The following is a 12,807-nucleotide window of genomic DNA, read 5'->3' on the forward strand; positions in this document are numbered from 1 at the left end:
AATGCATGACCAAACCTTTTGTGTTACTGGAAATACTAAAGCCATGCTGCTACTGGAGCTAGTTAATGGAGGCTTTGCTCCAAGACTGGACAACCTGGATCTTGGAAAACTGTGCCACTGGGAGAGATATGCAACGTTCTGGACTGAGAGTTCTGCTGGTTGTTAGGTTTTGCTCAAGATCAGGTGTGAATTGATTGCAAAAATTCAAGAGTCCTCTATTTTGAGGATAGTCTGACCTTCTGAAACAGCTAAAATGACCAACATTTAATTGTTTCAGGGGTGAAAATGGAGACAGTGCTCCTGTTTGAGGAGAAACTCTTGATAGGATCCTCCCTGATGTTGTCACTGGAGCAACTTTTATTGCAACTGTTCTGCATAGTTTTCCATGCATTTGTTCCTGAATACTGTTGTGAGGCAAATGATTTTACTCTTCCACTTGGAAGGCTTTTCAAAGGAAAGTATGTAAAAGGGGGGGCCAGAGCGCTGGCTGAAGTCCTGGCCTTGATGGGCGTGGCCTGGTCTGTAGTTCTTCAGTGGTACCCTGAGAGAGACGTCCGTAATCTTTTGGAAACAGTGTTTAATCTGAGCACATTCAGGCTTTTTTGTTTCTTCTTTGCAATGTCTTAATAATTTAGAGGTTGTTTTTACCATCTATCAGCCTGTCTGCCTCTGCTCTGGCGAGTGCTGTGTGCCGTGCCGTGCCATGCCGTGGGCAGTGAAAGGCACTAGCATGGCTGCCTTCTCCAGTGAGGAACAAATCCAGGAATTAACTCTGCCAAGGCAGCACACGGAGACGGGGACAGGCCTTGGTGGGCTAAAACTCTGGCCAAGCTGAGCTTTGTGGTGTGGGCTGTGTGTGGTACTGCAATGTCCTCCAGCAGAGATGGCTGCTGGCCTGCCAGCTGAGCTCTGCAGATGTGCTCATGTTGTCTGGACTTCTTGTATGTACATTTAAGGACTTTCACAAGAAAATCAAACCATGCATCCACAAGGACAGTGTTTGGGAGGAACAATTACAGCATTAAATAAAGCTTTCTGTTTACATGCCAACACAACAGGCTTTACTGTCTCATCATGATCTGCCATTTGTTAGCAGTTGCTTGTTAGGGGCTTTCTGCTCTAGGCCCATTCTTGCTTTTGTGTATATTTTAGTCATCTTGACAAGGGAAAAGAACTCTATTAAGTAGAAGCACTTACAATTCACAGTGCCTGTAACATCTGTGGCAGGGCTGGAATCACAAACCACATCAGCATATTTCTTTTTTGTTTGTTTTCCCTGTGTTCAGGAATGTTATTAGCTGTCTTATATTTTCTGGGGTTTGGGTTATTTCCCCCCCACCCTCTGTGGCTTCTTTGTGAAAACAAATTGTTTCATCTTTCTTCCTTGTTCTTTGTAAAGGTGACCTGCAGGTCTGGATTAACCAAAACCCAAAGAAACTGGCAATGAGAGTATGTGAGGCAGTCATCTTCTTGGATGGGGAGGTGGGATGGGAAGGTGGGAGGTGGTGTGTTCCTTACTGCAACCCTTGCCTCTATCATTCACTTCTTAGATAATCCAGAGCTGCCTTTTGTGTGTTAAAAGTGCTCAAGTGTGTTTCTTCCTCTCCAAAATCTGTTTTCTAGTTGTCTAGGGTGTTCTCCCCTCAGTTCTTCTTCTCATACTGCTGTTCTATTTGAGGTTTTTTTGAGCACAGGTGTCTTATCGGAAGAACTTTGCCTGTAAGATGTCTGATGCTTTAGGCACTTCCATAGATTCAGTCATATACTACCTTTGGTATTTAAGGCAAATGTTTCCATGACTGAAATGATGCTGAAATGTTTGGAAAGCTGGAGGGCAAGGGTTGGAGAGGATGAGCATAAGGGCATAAAGACAGACAAGCTGCTGGTTGCCAAACCATGTCAGGCTTTTTAAGGGTAGGATGGAATCCAAAGCTCGTGAGCTCTTTTGTGGTGGCAGGAAAAACTCCATCATTGAAACCCAGGGACTGTTATGTGGGAACTTCAGTAACTGTAGAGAGATTGTGACCTTCCTTCCTTTCATGCCCTTAAAGAGGAGTACATAGATCCTTCCATGCTCTGAACCACATCCAAAAATGAGGCTGGGGTAAGGGCGGGTTCTTCTCTAAGCGTCCACTGCATTTGCTTCACTTGGTACAGGGTGGGAGGTGACAGAAAGGCAGCACATCCAGACGTTGTTATAAAGGACCATTTCTCCCACATGAATCTTGGATTACATGGAGGTAACCCAGTGCAGGTTTCAGTGTGGAATAATGGAGAAGAGCAGAAGCCAGGAGGTGCCCGTAGCTGCTGTTCTCCAGACACTCTGTGTTATCTTTTAGCTAAATGAGGACGATTTTTTTTTTGTTTAATTTTTTTCATATCATCCTGCAGTTTCGGAAGCACGAGAGACCATCTCCCACCCCACTGGGCTGCACCGGGGGCAGGGGAAGGAGTGGGAAGGGGATCCCTGAAGTGAAACACGGCAAGAACTCAGGGAGGAGAGGATAAGACAACTCCTAGCGTTTCTGGAGCTGGTGCGCTCTGTCTCTTGTTCTGGGAGCGGGTTCCGAGGCAGGATCGCTGCCAGCGCTTCCCGCCGCCGCTCCCGCTCCGGGCGCTCCCAGGAGTTCCCGGCACCGCCGTTTCCTTCGGCCGCAGTTTTCCTGCCGGGCAGGAATTCCTGTCGTGTGGCTCCCACGCCGGGCACTCTGAGGAGTTCCCGGTGCCGCTCTGGTTCCATCGCTGCCGCCTCACGGGGTGTCCGTCGGGATCAGCGCTGCTGTCTCGGTGGCACTGGGACTTCTTTTCTTTGAACGAAATATTATTCCAGGTTCTTCCCGTTTTAACCAAAGGGGAGGAGGGGCGTCTAGGTGACATTTGTTCTGTTATTGTTTGGGTTTGTTTGTTCTATTTTGTTCTCCGTTTTGTTTTTTTTTTTTAGTAAAACTGTCATCTTTCTTTTTCTCCTTCGTTTAGACTCCTTGTAACTTCAAAATATTGGTCAATATTCTGGGGGGAGAGAAATAGGCAGAAGAGAAGGTAGATTTTACCTCACCAGAGGTCCCACCTGCTGAACATATTGTCATTAAACCAGGACACTCTGCAATGCTGTTTATAAACAGGTGACACGGGGAAGTGTTGGCTACAGTTGGCTGGAAATATGCCAAAGCATAATGGAAATATGCCAATGGCTGATGCACAGGCTGCTGGCAAAGATGATGCTCTGTGACAAAATAAATGGAAAGGTGGTCTTGAGTAATTGCCCACCTCTTCTCTCTCTGACTCTGTCTTGATCTCCCTGCCATCTTGATAGCTGCAGGCACGTCTGATTCGTCAGCCATATCAGGGAGCTTCCATGTAAATGTTGAACATAGCCCAAATTATTCTACCTATCATATTTAAGGTCCTTTGCATTGTTAAGTGGTGGTGTGTGGTAATAAAGAATTGCATGGAAACTTGCTTAAAACAGTGACCTAGGAGGTCAGTGTGCCTTTCTCATCTGTTTAAGAACTCAGTTGTTTCCTCTCTCTGCAGAGCTTCTTGTTTAAATAATTAAAAAAAACAAAACAAAACAAACCCAAACCAAAGCAACAAAAAGACCTGTCCTGTCTTGGGTTTTGATACTAATAAATGCTGCAGGTTTTCATGCATCATGTTATTTTCAAGTGCTGTATCCTTTGTTCATCAAGTATGCCCTTGTTGTGCCATAAAAACACAGAACACAACGAGCCCCTGCCTCAGAATGCTGTAACGTAGATCATGAGAAAGGAAAATGGGTTTTGCCTCACCCCTGGGCTCTGCCATAATTGATGATTTTAACAGTGAGGTAAGACAGGAACTACTCACTGTTGATGATGTGAGGACCTGCAAAGTCATTAAGTGTAAATAAAAGCTGGCTCTTATTGGATCTACATTTAGGCCCCCAAAAAGTGAATGTTACTAACATTGTTACTAACTTTGATTTTCCTCAAAGCATTTTAGAAAATGGCCTATTGGGGCATGTAAAAAACACAGAATTGCTCTTTAAAATTATTGTCACCCTGTTTAAATACCCAATTATTCTATCATACTTTCCTGATCTACAGAGTAGGCAAGGAGCCATAATTTTGAGGGGACAGTGATTTGATGACACTGATGGAGCAGACTGAACTCTCAAACCCCATTAGCGTGCATGAATCACAAGGTAATTAGTAATTTTTCCTAATATAATGAAGTTCTGTCTTTGAGCCTAGAATTTCTGTCTCTTGTCACATTTATTACCATCTCCATATGGACTGTTCTTTCTCCTTCCTCAAAACTTTCTCATGTTATGAGGTGAGGTTTTTATAAGTGTAAAAAATAATAGTTTCTTTTCTTTGAGCAAAAACTTTCCAGGTTTATACTCTTTTTCACACAACTGAAGATTTGAAACTACAGCTTAGAGTTTCAGAGGCAATTATACACAGAAAATTATGAGTTCTGATTGTCACTCTAGATAGAGGATATTAGAACCTGACTGAATCCCAGCGACTGACTTGGAAGATAATTTTGAGCACCACTAATCGCTGCTCTCTGAGTGGAGCTGCCGAACGAGTGCTGCAGTGCAAGACCTGTGGAGGGTCAGGATCACACATTCTCCTGTCCTTCCAGGTGGGGAGCACAGGGCTTATCACAGAAGGGAGGGAATTTGGGTATTTAGGGGAGACCCCCAGTGCTCTCTCTCTCTCTTGGGCCAACTGTCTCCTGCCTGCACTTGGCACTGCTGCTTGCTGGGAGTGATGTCAGGTGTCTCTTCCCCAGGCACAGAGCCTCCTTGTCAATCTGTTTGGTAGCTTCCACTTGGGAAAGCTCCTCTGTGCTATGAATACACCATGAGCTCATGCATGGGGGGACAGGTCATGCTTTCTGACTGTGCTGTGAGATCACAGGGAAATGGCTGAAGCATCAGAAGTCACATCCGATACCAGCAGATGCTCTGCTTGGACAGATCCAAGGCTTCTGTCTGTGGGGATGGGCACTGTTTGCTTTGCCAGGATTGGAGGGGAATTTTCATTATATAGATGGAGTCTCTTTTAAAAGGTGGCATATCTGAGGGAACTCGAAATTAACTTCTTGTAGCGGCTGCTCTCTACAGAGGAATCTTCCTTCCCAGTCTGCAGAGGCTCACCGCTGTCCTGCACGCAGCTGAGACAGACTGACCCACTATAACAACCAAAAGTATTTCTTGGTTTGCATCTCCAGATCCCTTAACAGTGCTAGAGCAAGCTCAGTTTGAGGAATGAGGACAGGTAAGGTGTAAAAACTTAATGAGAACTCGGAGGGAGCTGTGCCTCTCACAAACTGTGCTGCCAGCAACAATTTGGCAGGAGGGTTTGTCATTTTTTATTTGGTTTTGGGTTATTTTTGGGAGGGGGTGTTGGGGTTTTGTTTGTTTGTTTGGGTTTTGGTTGGGGGTTTTTTTAGATCCTAAGGATGCAAATATTATGAGGCAGGTGAAGAATGTGGGGATTTAAATTTTGATTTTTACATAATTTTAAATCCCTGGGATTGAATGTACCAGAGATAGCATAGTTAGACCATTACTCCAAATCCATCTATCTGCTTTATAAGCATTATAGTGTGATTTTAGGAAGCTGTTAGAAAGAAATTTGTAGACCAGCTCTTAAACTGTGCACCTGGATCACTTTTTGCAAGTCAGAAGGAGGCCTGGGTGAATTGAAGAAAAGCTCATGTTGTGAGCTGGGCAGAGGGTAGGATGTGACAGGGGACAGTTTGAGGGAAGCAACAAGTCTGAACACCATGAATACAGGAGAAAGAGCTGAGGAGAGAGAAAGAAAGAGCAATGGTGTGGTGTGAGCCTGAGGAAGCTGTGGGCAGCAGCTGTCACATGGATATGGACAGGAGAGGACAGCATGGGTGTGGGAGAGCCTGGAGAGGGGAGGCTCTAGTGATCGAGCTGAGAAGTCCTGACAGCCCCAGCAGCAAGAGTTTTAGTTGTGAAACTGCAGAAAATAGATTGCTTCCATGTTTTTGTTCAAGAGTTAAAGCCCATGTGTAGGCGTGGACTGTTTTCAGTAGTCATGTTTGTTTGTGGCTGCTGATAGAAGGTGTGGGGAGCCAAACCTGGTTTGCTTTTGAATTGCAAATGAAGAATTGATAGATTGGGCATGAATCTGTTCTGTTACACACATGTTCTGTGTGAGGAGCACAAAGCCTTTGCAGCTCTCAGCATGCCTGCCATAGTAACCACTGCATTCAACAGCACGTTATCCTGGTTGCAACCTACATGCTAATTTTAAATTTCTTATCACAGCAGAGTTTCTTACAAATGAATCCTTCCCTGCTCCTTTCAAAGCTCAGGTTTCATTGCCTTTCAGTCAAAATTATCTGCTCCTTTTAATTACCCCATGCCCTACTGTATGACACTTGGCACTGCATGCAGTATTGAAGGAATTTCCAGTCCAGGCTGACTCTCCTGGACAAAGCCCATACAGAAGTCAGGAAAATCAGTGAATTTTCTGAAAGGCTGAGTGAGCCTGCATCCTGTGGGAGAGGAAGGGAGCTAGGGTTTAAGTAAGGATTAGACAGTACCTGCTCTCAAAGGTGGCAGTTGAGTAGGGACTTCCATGCACAGCAAGGAGCACGTGCTCATGCACTTTGTGTTTTGTGGAATATGTAATTATGGTTCATTGCCTGCACTGTAGATCAGGTAAGCCGTAATGTGGAATATCTTTAAGAGCATTTCCACTGGCTCCATGTGAGGCTGTTCCTGCTGGAGCTCACAAAGGTCACCAGTATTTCAGGGCTTCTCCCTGGGAGCCCCAAGGAAATATCAGTGCCTGCTGGTTGTTGCCAGACTTGAAAACACAGAGGCTTGTGTTCAGTCCTGAAAGCATTTTGCCCAACTGGGATGCTAGTAAGTATATTTAAAAAGGAAAAGATAGCTGAGAAATTACTCATGCTTCCCTGTTGAGAAGTGTGCTGGTGAGAAGGAAAGTGATCTGGTTTGGTCAGAACTCCAAGGAATAATCTCCTTTCCAGGTCAGGGAATTTCCCACAATAGTACTAAGGAGGAGTTTGTTAGAATGCTGCTCTGGTGCAGCTGGAGAGAGGGTCATGTGTGTTTTCTGAGGCCAGGGAGAGCTGATGTACTTTGCTACAGGACTTGAATTTTTTTTCAGAAATCTTCAGGAAACCCATGTGTTGTTGTGGAAGACCAGGGTCAACTTTCATCTTGGACTCCTCTCAAAAAAAACAAAAAAAAAAAAGGCAGCAAGGAATGAGAATTAAAATTAAAAGACTTTTGATTTGTAATGAATATTTCTTGGTTGTGAATGTTGAAGGGGCTCAGTAGAGGTGTAAGAACCTTTCCTGGAGTGACGTCTCGTAAATATAAACGCCGAGGTCCTGACAGGGCTGCCAGAGGGAATCAAGCACAGTTAGCTGCTAGATCCGTGTATGCATGGCTGCCTCCCTGCCCTTCAGCCTGAGAGGCAGAAAAACAACTCTGCTCTGAAAAAGAAGGGAGGAGAAAGAAGGAAAAGAGTATTTAAAAGTAGCTTGAGTAAGTGACCTGTCTGGAAGCCTGTCTGCCCGTCCATGAGCTGCTGAGTGACTGTGACACTGCTCTTGAAGTGCTCAAGTGCACAGAGCCATGTGAACCTGGCCCAGCAGTAAGGGGGGAGAGAGCAGGTCAGAGCTGAAAATGAGATCCTAAATCCATCCCTATATTGAGGGTGTCTGAAAACCTTTGTCAATGTAGTCTGCTGCTTATGTACAGAGCAGAGCACCTGGTATAAGGCCTGAGTAAACCCTTTGGATTTCATGAGCTGCACAGGAAGGTACAGCTCAGATTTGAGACAGTTACATGAAGGGGCCTTAGATACTGTGCCCAGGGCAGTGCAGAATTGGGTGAATTTCTCTGTAGTTCTGTTGGAAAAGTTACTGTCTCTGTACACCACGAGAGCATTGTCAGGCCTCCCAGACAAGGCCTTAGGAAGTTCTTCTCGCCCATTTATTTAATTCTGAGTTCTGCTCTCCTAACTGGTATGAGAGAAGTGTTAATATTTCCTGGAAATTAGGATTCTAATTGTAAAGGTGTTTAAATTTTCAGGAACTATTTCCCTTTGTGCAAAACCTGCCTTTTCATACCTCTGGGAAGGAACAGAACAGTTCACAAATGTGTCTTCCTAGGTTGGCAAGAGCAGCTGTGGAAGCATCACCCAAGGCAGGGGGTGCAAATCTCCAGGCCATTCCATATTCCGGGCTGTGCTTGAAAACTTGGCTCTTACATTCACCTCTTCTGCCCCTGGAGCCAAATCCCACTATAACATTTGCAAGAAAGTGTGTGAGGGGCCCAAAGTGTCCATTTTTGGTGGGTGTGAGGAGGCTGGAATAAGCAAATCCTCTCTCTTAGCTGGAGTCTGGGGTTTCCTCTGGTGCACACAATGCAGTGACTTCTCTTAGATGTTGATGCCTGTAGGAGTCTGACCAGACATGCAGCTTTGGACATCCTACACCAGATTAAGAGGTAACAGAGTGCCAGTGTTACAGAGACAAGCTGGAACTGCAGTCAGTTTTCAGGGGATTTACTGTGCATCTTTTTTTCTGGATAGTCCCTACTGGTTTTGGATATGAACGTAAGCAAAGGCACAACTTGGATGCTGCCTTTGGTACGGAAATAGTCTAGAGCAGTAGGATTCAACTTTTATTTTTGCTAATAATTCTTATTTTCTGAGGTAGTTCTGTACCACTGTACCTCATGATTTAACTGTACAAGGAATAGGATTGTGTTGTGTTGGTTAATTTTGTGAATCTTGGATTCTGTGGAATCTTCCTGTAGCACAGGCTGTCAGATCAGAATAATCAGAGCAGGGTGTTTTGGTGTCAGCTGCTCATGAAGTGGTACCTCCTGGGTGGTTTCACTGTGACTGAGCCACAGCACATAGCTCCTTGCAGAAATGGACTTTTTGTAATATGTAGATTTTATTGCAGAAGCTCATTACCCATTAAAGTGACAATCTCACCCATGGTCAGTTTAAAAGTGACTGGTTTAGATTTAAAAATAATAACACAACAAAGTATATTACTGCTGAGAGCTGTAGGGATCATGGGGGTGCAGTGAACTTGTTGAAGGCTGTGGCTGAACTGGCCATTCTCATATCATGCCATACTTCCCTGTGCTGTTTGCCAAGGGCGTGATGGCAGGAGCTGGGATCCCTACAGGTGAAAGTGGTTTGTGTGGAGTTTCCCTAACCTGCCTCTGCCTTAACGAAGGGATTCAAACCTCCCTGCCAGGCAGGCTTTGCCTGGAGTGTTTTATGTGGGCATCTTTATGTTGGTTGGACTGTAGGAAAAATCAACACGGGATGGGAAGGTTTCAGGCAGCCCAGCTGTTGGCAAGGTGTCCCTGTGCCTGCAGGGTGAGGTCCAGGCTGCCAGACCTAACCTGGGCTTTTTATTTGCTGTGTTACAACTGAACACATGCTCCCTTTACTGTGCACAGACCATTTCTATGGCCTGTATTAAGAACATACACACACAGGCTGTTATCCATAATGATGTTTATTAGCGTCTTTCAGAGCACTGAGCGAAAGTGAGAATTCGTGGTCACTGGTCAGTGAGTGTTGAGCTCTGTGATGAAATCTCTTCCTGTGCACAGCCTCTACACTAGACAGGCCTCCAATAAAACCTGATGACAGGGGGTTTAATGGTATCTTCACTAGGGGAAAAGAAACTAATTTAGGACGAAAATGATTTTTCCACTTGCTACTTGATGAGCTGTGAAGTTCTGCCTCAGCCGAGTGGTGTGAAATTATTACCTTGAAGCTGCTGATTAGACTGAGCTCTGTTTTTTGCTACAGGCTCTATGATAACAGAGAAAATGAACACCTCTTCTGGATCTGGTCTCAGGAAATGCTTGGAAGCTGATGCCTGGTGATGTAACACTCATCTCCTTGCAGGTAAGTAACGTTTAGGTCAGTCACAAATTGTTTTTCTATTGACCTCAAAGCAGTGTCAGGACCCTGGATCTCTGTTAAGTTACTTTGCTTTGCCTTTAAACTGTCCAAATAAATATTGCTTCTGCACAGGCATGCAGCTGTGTCATAATTGTTAAGTTTGAAATTTGTTGGCAGTCTCGTGGTTGAAGTTACCATTTGCTCCTCTCCTTGTTAATTAACTCACAGTTCAGTGACAGCTCGAGATTCTTTCTGCGTTTCCCAGCAAGGAGTTGATGCAGTTCTGGATTGTGATCATACCTTGCTGTACTGTATTCAAACGTGGGGACTGCTCAGTAAATACTTAGAATGTGAATATGTCACACAGCACCAGAGGAATACACACAGAGGGAGTTTTTCTACACTGCTTATTTACAGCTTTAATGGAAGTTAGAGTTGTCAATTCAGTGACTTGGCTCAGGCATCAAGAAGTTCATTTGTATTCTCAATAACAGCTACAGGATTGTTTAATTTAATTCCTTGCTGTTACTTTAAAAGTTTGTTTCTACATTGCATTTAATTTTACATAATTTTCAGCAGCTGTGAAAAATGAGGTCAGTCCCATCCCACTGCCCCCTCTCTGCCCTTCCACTATAGATAGATTTTTTAAATCTTTTTTTAATTCATGTGCTCCCACTGCTGTTCCTTCTGTTGCACTTAGTGATGATGTGGCCTTGGAATCAGCCTGTTTGGAAACTTGGCCTGGCAAAAACAACCCCACCAAAATAACCTCCAAACATTTATTCTTGTCAGATCAACTTGGTGAATCTAGTTGCTTTCCAGGTGTGTAGTTAATGCTGTGGGTGAAAGAAATGGGGCTGGGCCTGGGCCCCACTCTGGGACTACACTTGAACTAGATACAGGTCAGACTTGGACCTGTCTTACTCCATCCTGCAGTTTGCTCACAGTGAGATGTTCAGAAGGCATTGATTTACACTTTGCTAATAAAAATAAAAAACATTAGCAAAATGCTAGGTTGGTAGTTTTTTGTTTGCTTTTTTTAAATCCAAATTTCACCTTCTGAAGCTCGGATGTCTCTATTTTGTGTTCCTATTGTACACTGAACTTCTGGTTTGGCTCTGGATGCATAAGTGTGGTCAATTCTTGCTTTTACATGAATGAATATGGTATTCTCGGTATTGGCTTTATTTTTGCCGGCACAACTGCTTAGGACTCCTGGGCTGCTCAGGAGTTCACTGTGTGCTGTTAGGGGTCATTCCCTAACATAACCTTAGGCTGTGTTTTAGGGGGTTTCTTTGCCACCCAGGCTTCACAGTGAAGCTGGATGGAGCTGTGTGGAACAAGGCTTTGAATGAATGAATGACACTTCATACATTCCAGAGGACCTCTTTTCCTCCATGAAACTCCATTTCAAGTGCAGGAGAAGACAGGAGTTGGTGGATTGTGTGGTTTGTGTGGGTGTGCATTTTTTCCGATAAATTCGAACAGTTGAAAATGTTCATGCAAATTGTGGCTCCAAAAGGCTCTTTGAAGGACAGAGGAGGTATTTGGTATGGGACTGTGTAATCAAAGCTCTGGTGCCTTGGTTCTTGCCCCCTGGCAGCTGTCAGAGCTGGAACCCACAACCGAGTATTTCCATGTTTGCTATTTCTCCAGAAACTAACTTCAAAATATTGTTGTTGTTTTATATGTGTGAACTAGTCCATGTATACAGGTCTCAGCCCCCATTCAGAAAAAGCCCCAAGTACAATAAGTTTAAGAGGCTCACAGGGCCACAGTAACAAACAAAATTCAGTTGGTGTGACTATGGATATATTATTAATTGCTTGTGTTATTAATAACCTTCTAATATGCCAGTGAGAGCAAACCAGAGCCAAAAGGCAACAAAAAAGGACATAAATAGTTGAAATTAGTAATGTATCTGCTTTCAGGTCATGAGTCCATAATTTCAGCAGTAGTGGGTTTCTTTGCATTGTTTTTCTATCTTTGCTGTTCAGTACTGCTTGTTTTCATTTGAACACTTTGCCTCCTACCACTAGCTTAGTTAGAGAAGGTTGTGAGTTGCTTTCTAATTAGATGATGAATTAATTCTTTTCCTTCCCTTCTGCTTCGGATTTCTATTATTGGAGTAGCCTGGCTACTGATTTCAGTAATTCTTTAATTACTTACTTGTAGTTCTCCTGTGACATACAAACCGTGAGCATGCAGAGCCCTTGTTTTGGAGCAAGTCTGACACCTCTGAACTCTTGCTGGAGAAAGCATGGGACATAATTTGTGAAACCTCTCCCTCTTCTCCATGGGCACGCCTGGATGAGTGCAGGTGGGCTGAGCAAAGAGTGTCTTGGAAAGGCACTTTGAGTTGTAGGTTCCTGCTGTAGGTTGTAGGTCTCAGGCATGTGACTACTTGTACCCTCCCTCCCCCTCTCGGGAAACTGTAGATCCAAACAGAGGGGAGTTGGTGTCTGAGTTTGAATGTGATGTCACACTGGGATTACATGAAAAGGTTGTATTTCAGATTCATCTCTCAGTTGTGCTCAAATATGAAGAAAGTAGGAAAATAAAAGGAAGAAAGACAACTACTCATTTTAAGTCATGACTTCCCATGGCTGCTGTAAGGTAGTGACTATTTTTTTGCTCTTCAATTTTTGTGGAAAATTCTGTCATCTTTTAAGATGTGTGCTCATGATTACTGCATTAATTAACAGTCCTGGGTGCAATTTTTCTGAAGGTGGCCCTCCCTATTCCCACCCCAAGGGCCTGTAGGTGCCCAGCCGCAGTGTCAGTCGGGTGGGATTGGTTGCAGGGCTGTGTTTGGATTAGTCCATCTGCAGCAATCCTCCAGTCCCCTGCAGCCAAGTGTCACCTCCTC

The sequence above is a fragment of the Neopelma chrysocephalum genome, unplaced genomic scaffold (genome assembly GCF_003984885.1).
Source record: "Neopelma chrysocephalum unplaced genomic scaffold, ASM398488v2 Primary Assembly neopelma1_252, whole genome shotgun sequence".
Taxonomy (NCBI): domain Eukaryota; kingdom Metazoa; phylum Chordata; class Aves; order Passeriformes; family Pipridae; genus Neopelma; species Neopelma chrysocephalum.